Raw genomic sequence first — 10,867 nt, 5'->3', positions numbered from 1 at the left:
CCACTGTGCTGAGCAGGACGTTCTGTCTGTTGGTTCTCTTTTTAACTCTTTTTCATAGTGTATCTCAGTTTTCCTGTGGGTTGATGGGGCGTAGTGTCAGAGATAGCAACACTGACCAGTGGACTTGTGAAAGTGCCTCGTGTAAAACTTAATGAACTGGATTTGCCATCAAAAAGAACAGGTGTTACGACGGTGCTGTGTTTTCGCTTTGGTGCCAAACGATTCCTTGAACTCAGACATATTTGGTGTTCCTGGAGGGAAAAATGTGCAGTCTGATTTACAGCTTGTTAAGTCACAGCTGGATATGCACCGTTAATTGCCTCCTGTGTTACGGCCCAAACAGTGGGGATGAGTTGTGTCTGACTGGAATGAGTGCTGGCTTGGTGTTATTGGCTTCTACCGGGTCTCTTGGATGACTCACCCAAGCCGCCATTCCCAGACATTTATGCAGCGGCGAGAGCTAAGCACCTCCGGATTCTGCGCTATTACAAGATCAACACCTGCCTGCAATGCACGTCAGAGAGGGGTAACAGGACATAGACGCTGGACAGGACAGTCAGAACTAGAGTGTCACTGCTGAATATAATAAGGCATTCACCACTCGAATCAATGTGTGTGACGTTTTAGTTTTACTGTCACAGACAGTGAAACACACATGAATGTGAGCAGTTTATATTTTCCCCATGTTACCATTTTATCAATAATATAGCAATGTTTTTTATTAAAGCGCATACCTAGTCATCTAGAGCAGTCTAACATGAGGATTTGAGATACTGCAGTTTAGTACTATTATAATAGCCACCATCTCATACCAGAGCTAATTCAAAGATAATTCAATTTGAGTGTTATGATTATTGTTATTCAGTACTACACAGGGCCACAGTTAAATGATGTTCTCTTTCTACCTCAGGTAGCACCAAACGTTGTAAAAGAGGCCCTCCTAGGTCTTGTGCTGCTGAATCTTGTTATTAGAGCTACGGCAGCCTTCTAGCAAGGCAGGGTGGAGTAGCCGGGTCAAAGCACAGTAGGACGGGGCCAGACGCACCTAATAATGCTGAGGTTGGAGGAAACAAAGGTGGGACTTTTGCTTTGGGGGCTTTCCTTCACTGCTGGCGGCCAGGGGATGACATGCATCTGTAATTAATGTTTCATTTAAATGCGAGCGTTGTGGACTTCATACGCACAGAAAGTTAGAAAAACAGCAACGTATGGCAACATTCCCTGCAGCTTTACCTCTCTTTTACCAGTTTTAGTCTCAAGGGGGCTACAGTGAAATACCTCAAGAAAAATATAAGACTAAAATGTAAAATGTCAGTACAAGTGAGAAACAGCTGGCATCAGCAATTAAAAAAGGACACAGCGCATCTATTGTGTGCAAGAGGTATCCTCTTTCTTAGGCCTGTTAAGTTATGCAGTGTGCTCTGCAAGACCGCTACTCTTTCTAAGGGACGGTTCAATCATAAGCTTGAACCGGACTACACAAACACGTTCCACCATATTACACATCAGGAAATATAGGGACAATAATGATAGAAAGGTGCAACTGTGCATCTAGGTCCCAATCTACTCTGACCTGTATGAAGCCTTGTGTGTTAGCACAGAGAATAGAGTAGAGGGTGATTCCGAGGGTTCTGTGCTGAAGCAACATCATTACCAGTCTCTGAAAAATGCTAGGCTGGCCCACCTATCCTCTCCTAAGCCTGAGTTCAGCACTTGAATCATGTAATTTATCCTGATATTTATTATCTTACAGTCTGTTCCCAGGGGAAGGCTGTTAGTAAAACCCCGTCCCCTGGTTCAACGTTTGCCCGTCCCGTATCGTGGGAAGGCTGGCTTTGATGAAAGACAGATAGGCAACTTTGATTTGAGTCTCATTTTTTCTCAATTAAACATACCAGACAGACAAGGACGACTTGTTCTTGCAGCCAGTCTTTTTTTCATTTTGACACAGGAGCTTGCATGACAAATAAAGAGAAAAAGCAACCGCAACAAATTCCAGCCTCATGGAAAAAAAGCATTTTTTCTAACGGCAGAATTTACAAAAAAAAAGACTTTACATTTCACAACGTGTGTCATGCAGGCAAAAACAAGAATTTAACAGAGGTGCAGACATAGATGTGAGTTGTTTTAATGAGTTGCAGGCTTTTAATACCCCAAAGACATAACTGTTCTGTCCCAAAAGGCCTCCAGAGGATCCCAGTGGGATTACAAAAGCACCTCTTCCTTAATGAAGTGAGGTGGGGCCGGGACGCCTCATGACTAAAAATAGCTCTTCTGCTTTCTGGGCAGAAGCCCACAGCGCTCCTCCATTCCCCCAGGTTGTTGGTCTGGTACATTCCTCACACACTTGGCCAGCCTGTGACCCAGCCGGCAACCTTTACCCACATCCTCCGACTCACCCGGCCTTGTTTTCCCCCCACCTCCGTGCTCCTTGTACACTTAAGGACACTCTGTTCCACGTACGTTACTGAATGGTGATGTGAGTGACGCTCCAAAAAAGGACATTTTAAATTCTCACATTGTATCCTTTAGATGGTATGTTGGTAATTTCGCAGATGTTTTGTTCCATTCGCAAAAAACATTGACTTTACTGGCAGCCTTTAGAATTGCGCTTGCCAGTTGCGAACTGCCAAAGGCTGGGAGGCTTTATGAAGGGCACCTGTTGCACTCCTATGGGAGATATTTACCCCTGGAAATATCTACATTTGCAAAATGTGAGAATCTTTTTCAGTGCTTCTTTAAGTAGGGGTTCAAATATTTGTAATAGTGGGCCTGTGGTCTGCAATTATACTTAAGAGAAAGGTATGCAAGTTCTGCTTCCTCAATTAAGCTCATACACAAAGTCTTTACTGTTTCGTCCCATGTCCCATCTGCTCCTCACAGGAAGGTGTAAGGATAGGGGCAGACTCAGGTCTGCAGGGCATATGTTGCATACGCAGACACACAAAGGTATTAGGCTATTAATACCCAACAGGAACATATGGCAGATGCTTAACTGTTCATTCTAGGTTGTTGTTTTTTGTGTAATATTTTTTTTCACCGGGATTTGCAATTTGTCACTTACGGTCCTGTCAGGCTTCTAAACATCTGGTCCAGTGTGCTATGATCTAACATTACCCATAATTACTTGCACTATTCCTTCTCAACATCGGGAGGCAACATTCTGTATATGGTTCATTTATTAATGAATCAAATGTATTATAAGGTGGTGAGCAGCAGCAGCAGAGAGAGGTCATGTTTCCCGAAGCTCCGCTAGGCATTGGAAAAAACTACTTAATTCATCGTTCAGATCTACTTTATCTTATTTTATTTCATGATCATAATACCTAACAGTATATAGTTTGTTTTCGTCGTCCTCCATCGCTCGATTCAACAATACATTTTGGCACTTTTTACTCCCGGATCAGACCGCAGAAAAAGCCTTGGACTTTCCTATCGCCAACATGCCTCTGTACTCGGATATCTCAGGCACGGAGACTGGGAAATGCACAGACTGCACCAAACTGCGACAGACGGTGGCTTTAATGGAAACGAGACTAGCAGCATTAGAAAAATGCAAAGGACCCCTACAGGATACAGTGCCGATGGGTGAGTTTGCTGAGCTCACTCAGATACAGCAAGATGATCAAAGCTACACTGTATCCTTCCCGAAGCTGGACAAGAGAGAGACAGTTCCAGCTGTGTTTCACTGGCACAGAGTCGGCGCTAAGCCAAAACAACATACCAAAGTGAATCAACAAGATCACTCAACGCCAAATGCTAAACTACCCAAAGCTAAAGTTATCAGCCGGATTAGCCCGTCACTGAAATTAACCCTGCCACTGAAGAACCGGTTCCTGCCACTTCAAGAGTCCACGAACGAGCCTGCCCCCCATGCACCCCTGAGCCCCGAGATGCGTCCGGACGGACAGTGCGGACAGAGACGGAACATGAACCAGTCGCCATGGAGGCGAGCTGCGCATGCCTCGGCCACCTGTGCACCCCTGACCCCTGAAATGTGTCCGGACAGACGGTACGGACAGAGATGGAACAACCAGTCGCCACGGAGGCGGGCTGCGCATGTGTCTGCCACCGTCCAACAAGGGCCCATCTCAGAGGAAGCAGATGAACCAGACACTCTGATTATAGGAGACTCAACCATCAAGGATATAACCGGTAAGAAGATCAAAACATGCAACTTCCCATATGGAATGGTTAGTGATATCAACCATAAACTAGCCAAAATCATATTGGAAAACCCCAAAATCTCACAGATTATTGTGCATGCAGGATTTAATGATATTCAAAGAGAACAGTCAGAACTTCTGAAGAGGGATTACACTGATCTATTGGATACACTGGACAAAATACACATCAACTCATTCATCAGTGGACCCATACCAGCAGTTGACAGGGGAATAAACAGATTCAGTCGTCTACTTGCACTGAATACATGGCTTTCCAGAGTCTGCAATGAAAGAGGAAGGGGCTTTATTGACAATTTCAACTTATTCTTGGGGCGCAAATATCTTTTCAGAGCAGATGGCCTACACCCAAACAGGTTAGGCTCAAAACTGTTGAGGGACAATCTTCTCTTCTTGCTTTACGCACAGGCCACAATCTTGCCATGGTCTGACGCACAGGCCACAATCAGAGCACAGGTTGAGAAGAAGCGAGACTACAGCCTCCCCCACACATCTACTCTGCCACTATCTGACACACAGATAGCAGACAGCCCACAGACCCTTGAAGAGAGACAACAGCCCGCCCGACGCCATCAACACTGTGCCTTCCCCAATCGCTGATGCTGGCTTGACGAGGAACGGCCACCCCCCTCCTCTGCATTAAAGACCAAAGACCTTGAAGAGAGACAACAGCCTCCCCGACACCATGGACACCGTGCCCTCCCCCATCGCCGATGCTGGCTTGGCCAGGAACGGCCACCCCCCTCCTCATCTCTCCCATAGCCACAACAACTCCAGCTCCACTGTCTCCTCCCTTTGCGATTTTCCAGCTGAATTTAAGAAACAGGAATATGTAGGCATCAAACTTGCATCTGTGTCAATGATAGCATCGCCAGGTCATTCCCACAGGCTGATAACACCAAAGCGGAGGGCGCCCCAGCCCCCCGCCCCCTGTACTGATAGTAGTCCTGAGTATTACTGAGACAAAAAAGGGTTCAGCCGTAGACAAAGTATAAAGGACGTTTCGCATAATCTGCTGAACCCAAGGTTGCCTATGTCAAAACATGGCAACTTTTGCATTCCTGCTGTAACCACTAAGAGAGTAAACAAAGGTAAACTTAGACACACTGCTAACCTCACAAATCTCATACATATTTCCTCCAAACCAAAAACAACCTTAAAGCCTATCAACAACACCATCAGGATGGGTCTACTTAATGTTAGGTCTCTTAATAACAAATCATTTTTAGTTAATGATTTTATTACCACCTCTAAACTGGATTTTATGTTTTTAACTGAAACATGGCTGGAACAAAATAACAGTGCAACCGTTCTGATAGAGACAGCTCCTCCCAACTATAACTTTTTTGATGCATGTAGATCTGGAAAAAGAGGTGGAGGGGTTGCTGTTATATTTTAAAATGATTTTCAGGGGAAACAGATGTTATTTGGTGATTTTCCATCATTCGAATACCTTTGTGCTGTATTGAAATGCTCCCCCAGAGTTCTCCTATTAATTATTTACAGGCCACCCACATCCCACATTTTTTCGATGAATTCACAGAATTATTGTCTAGCATCTCCACAGACTTTGACTGTCTAGTTATAACTGGTGACTTACATTTTCATACTGATGATTTGAATGACAAGTGTGCAAAAAAACTTTTTACCATTTTGGACACATTTGAACTGTCCCAACATGTGAAAGAGCCTACTCATTGTAAGGGCCACACTCTAGACCTGGTTATCACAAAGGGCCTCAATGTTTCTGATCTCTCTGTGACTGATCCTTCCTTGTCTGACCACTTTTGTGTTTTCTTTAATATATCTTTTATTCCCAACATACAGACAAAATCAAATACTGTCAAAAAAAAACCAAAAGTTTGATTGAGGAACTACATGCTAGTCACGTGCTAGGAATGAGTCTCACATACAGTTGGTCATGGATGTAGCTTGGTTAGCCCTGAGTCTGCGGCCGGAGTAAAAAAAAACAGTCGTATGGCAGAGGCTGGCATTGCTTCCCCTACGGTTTTGTGTGTTTGTTATGATAGTTGCCACTGAACGACCCTGTTTTTATTTGCTGCATGGCTAACACACCCAGGGTTGCTCAAAGAAGCGCTCTAAAGCAGGAGTCTGAGTGGCCTGCCCTTCAACCTCATCCCATATTAAACCAGCCCTTTAGATGATGTAATTATACAAGCCCTTCTGGTCTCATGATTACAGCCATACACGTTCACTCAGTTCCCTCGCAACACACACATAAACAGACACAAATAAGCACAACGACTCTCACACACACACACACACACACACACACACCCACAAACACACAAACACAGATGCAAATAAGGATTCATGCATGCAAGTAAACACACACTCAGACGTGCACTCCTACACACACAGACACGCATACACACACATGCACACACACACTCAAACGCATGCGTGCGTGCGTGTGAGACGCCCTCTGAGCCAGCAGAACAGAGGAGTCAACGAGAGGTTTTCCTGCACATCGTGAGCATGATGACTAATGTGCGGCGATGCGGCTGCACCTCCCTGACCCCTGTGGCGTGTGTGCTCTGACCCCGTCCCGAGGCAGCGACACACCGTTTTACCGGTGGGGGGGGGGGGCTGGTTTCCAGTAAAGCAACCCTGCCCCACCTGTACGGCCTTCCTTTCCCGTTGCTCCTTAAACAAATATGCAAGATTCCACTAAACGGCTCTGGCGCACAGACTTGCTGTGTGTGTGTGTGTGTGTGTGTGTGTGTGTGTGTGTGTGTGTGTGTGTGTGTGTGTGTGTGTGTGTGTGTGTGTGTGTGCGTGTGCGTGTGTGTGTGTGTGTGTGTGTGTGTGCGTTTGCACATCTATGTGAGTGGGAACTGCAGTGTTACTCACTGGTGGACTGCGTTGTGTTTGTGAGCATCCATTCTAAACTCTCAGGAACAACAAGTCCTCCCCCTTGTTTGTTTGTTGCTCTTTCGGGGGGACACCTTCACTACTGGTTACAGCCAATGAGAGGCCAGCTTACAAAGCATATAGAACCATATTAAAGTTACAGTAGCTGCTTGTACGGTTGGCTATGCATTGTTTCTGCTGGTTTGCTTTTCTGTTCTGAGTTAATTGTAGCCCCTGTTAAAGGATTTAATGGTGGCCTTACAAGGGGATGGATAGCGGCTGTGGCCCTTTTGAAGTAAAATACATGGATGAAGTGCTGCCCTGTAAAGACATATAGTGACAATTCACAGCAGATAGGTACACAAACATACATGCAAACACACACACACACACATATGCAAACACACTCACGCTACACACACACTATCTCTCTCACACACGTACATTCATGCACAAACACACACGCAGACACATGCAAACACACACACAGACACATTCACTCTCGCTCACACATATGCACACTCATGCTCTTTCTCTCTCAACCCCCCCCACACACATGTACACACAGCTATTAATAGATGGTTACGATACTAGATTGGTGTCTTGCATCTCCGAACCTGTAAAAATTAGGAACACAGATCTTATACATGGTGGAAAAATGATGCATGTGCCGTCTCTCTATACCATGCAATAACCTTTAGTTTTATGGAACAGACAAAATAAAGCTAAGGCTAACAGAAATTCAAGAAAGACACATTGAGAAAATAAAGCAAAAAAGTTATCGTCCAACATTTTGACGGAAGAATGTTATTCGCGGCAGCCGTGCTTCTCGTTCACGGCAGGAAGTGCCAGTCGACCGCAGGAATGCAGAGCACTGGAGCAGACATGGTTTTCCACACTCCGACCAGAGGAAAAGAGGGAGTGCTGTCTGTGTGGGAGAAAGGGTCTGGGGGGCGGACAGAGAGAGACAGTAACAGAGAGAGACAGACAGACAGACAGACAGACAGACAGAGAGAGAGACAGACCAAATGAGAGAGAGACCAACAAAGAGAGACAGACCAACAGAGAGAGAGACCAACAGAGAGAAACAAACAGACAGACAGAGAGACCAACAGAGAGAGACAAACAGACAGAGAGACCAACAGAGAGAGACAGACAGACAGACAGACAGACAGACAGACAGACAGACAGACAGAGAGACCAACAAAGAGAGGCAGACCAACAGAGAGAGAGAGACCAACAGAGAGAGACAAACAGACACAGACAGACAGACAGACAGAGAGAGACAGACCAACAGAGAGAGAGATCAACAGAGAGAGACAGACCAACAGAGAGAGACAAACAGACACAGAGCGACAGACAGACAGAGAGAGACAGACCAACATATAGCGACAGACAGAGAGAGGCAGACCAACAGAGAGAGACAGACCAAAAGAGAGACAGACCAACAGAGAGAGACAGATCCATAGAGAGAGAGATCAACAGAGAGACAAACAGACCAACAGAGAGACTGACAGACAGAGAGACTGACAGACAGAGAGACAAACAGAGAGGGAGACCAACAGTCACGATGACAGACCAATAGGACGAGGGCTCACGTTCGATAACATTCTACCTATGGGTGACTGGTTCACATTTTTTTCAGTTACAGTAAAAAAGTGTTACATTGTCGTAACATTGTTTCTGCCTAGATTATTTAAGCCCAGGAGGAAATAAATTAAAACAATGTGTCTCTTGCTGGAATGATAGTGTAGCAAAGATCATCCTACATGCCACCTGGCTGGCTTTTACTGGGCCCCTACCGGCAAAGGACGCAAGGTGGGGATGTTGAAAGTCAGTTTTTTTTGTTGTTTTTTATAATAATAATGATACATGGCCTGGTGCTCCATGTTGCCATGCATGAGATCTCTCCCTGAGGCCCCGTTTACATGAAGGGAAAAAGCTGATATTTCCATGCAGTTTGGCCTCTCATTTACACGAAAACCCAGTTTTGATCACAGAAAACGATTATTTCTAAAACCTCTGGCCTAAGTGTTGATTTCTGAAAACGTGTTTTCTTGTCAACTGGGAGAAACTGGGTTTTAGGATCTCAAGCGTCACACTATGCGCCAGAAAAAGCTTATCGTCATGTACCCGCTGTCTTTCCACACAAACGAACCTCTCGCCATATAGGGGAATTATTTGTTCATCAACACGGCGGATGCGCGTGCAGAATAATCGCAAAAATAAAATTAGTTTGACCAGTTGCGATGGTTATCTCTGTGTGGTTAATTTGCAGTTGCGGTGTTAATTAGCGATGTTGTCAGCTTACTGTTACATTAAACTGTATTCAGAAAACGTGGTTATATGCTATAGACCCGTTAGTATCTGTGGTATAAAGGCTAGGACAAATTTCAAATGATAAATATGTACACTTTATGTTGAAAGTATAGACCGTCGCGATTCCCATTGAAACGAATGGCGCTGTTATTATTCTTCAAAACGAGAGCTGGTAAATTGTGAAAAATGAATTAAACTGTTGTTTTGAAAGGAACAGGAAGTCGCTCCTGTTATTCGTTGTTGTTGATTCAGAGGATTCTGATTGGCTTGCATGGCTTTATCCTTCTCCCTACACTGCCGCCCATAGGTTTGGCATAGTTATAATGGCGCTCAACAGCGTATTTATGCGGGTTGTAAATGCCAACTTTCTTGAAAATGATGTTGTGGGCACAATGTTATCTTTGAAAACGGAGGGGGGGGGGGGAATATTCGTTCCTCTAAATACCCTGCTATGTATAAACGTGACCTGAGTGTGTGTGGAAATGGCTGGTCTAACCTGTGTACACTGATTACTCAATGTGCAACAGGTGTGTAATCTCACCCAGTCCCAGAGACCAATCAGACTGTGCCAGGTGAGGCTGCATAATTCAGCCATCATCAACACACTCCCACAGATATTCTACTAAACATTAGCTTAAAACATGAACTGCCATTCAACCTTGACTTGTCACCGCAAGACCAAAAAGCAGCTCTCCACCATGAACCTCATCTGCTGACCACCCATCGGTATCCTGATATATGAGGCCATCAGCCTCAGCAGCAGCCAACGGATTCAACACATTCTGCAATGTATGATGTGTCTAAAGAATGAGGTGGCTCCAAACTCAGATTATTCGTTTTTTGTGTGTGCCTACTCTTTAATACATGTAAGTCCATCAGGTGTAGATACAACAAAGCACAATAGGAACCACTCTCTTCATATAATGAGTTGTTATGAGGTTGCGGACCTGTTGAATGTCAAATCCTAAACTCAGAATGTGACCAGAATCAAATGAGTAGTATACGTCTATAATACCACTGGGCTCAAGGCCTCCTTGGTTCTCCACAAAGACCAGATACACATACAGATTGTCTTTGAGCCACGAGGAAGGATTCGTGGTCCAGAACCCTGCTCAGAGCTGGATCTGAGAGGAGAGTCAGTGAAACGCTGCTGGATTACAGGGCAGAATACCTAGCGGCCCCCACAGGGCAACCTGGGACTGGGGCGGCCGGGAGCCAGGGCCGGCCCTGCCTGGTTAGGGTAACACACCGCAGCAGTGCAGAGGAACGTGACAGGCCTGAGTACAGCAGGAGAGAGAGAGAGAATGTATGTGTGTAGGGTGTTGAGGACGTAGCGTGCGGAGCTGCAAGACGACCGGCCTCCTGGACCAAAGGGAGGGATACGATTCCTTCACAAGTCTTTGGTCCCACCGGTCCAGTGAAGTGGCCCGCGTGGAATATCACGTTCCCCCCCCAACCCCAACCCCCGGCACCATCGCTCTCCCACTCCG

Source organism: Gadus morhua, chromosome 22 (assembly GCF_902167405.1).
Source record: "Gadus morhua chromosome 22, gadMor3.0, whole genome shotgun sequence".
Taxonomy (NCBI): domain Eukaryota; kingdom Metazoa; phylum Chordata; class Actinopteri; order Gadiformes; family Gadidae; genus Gadus; species Gadus morhua.
The sequence above is the reverse complement of the archived record's forward strand: the minus strand, read 5'-3'. Positions refer to the sequence as shown.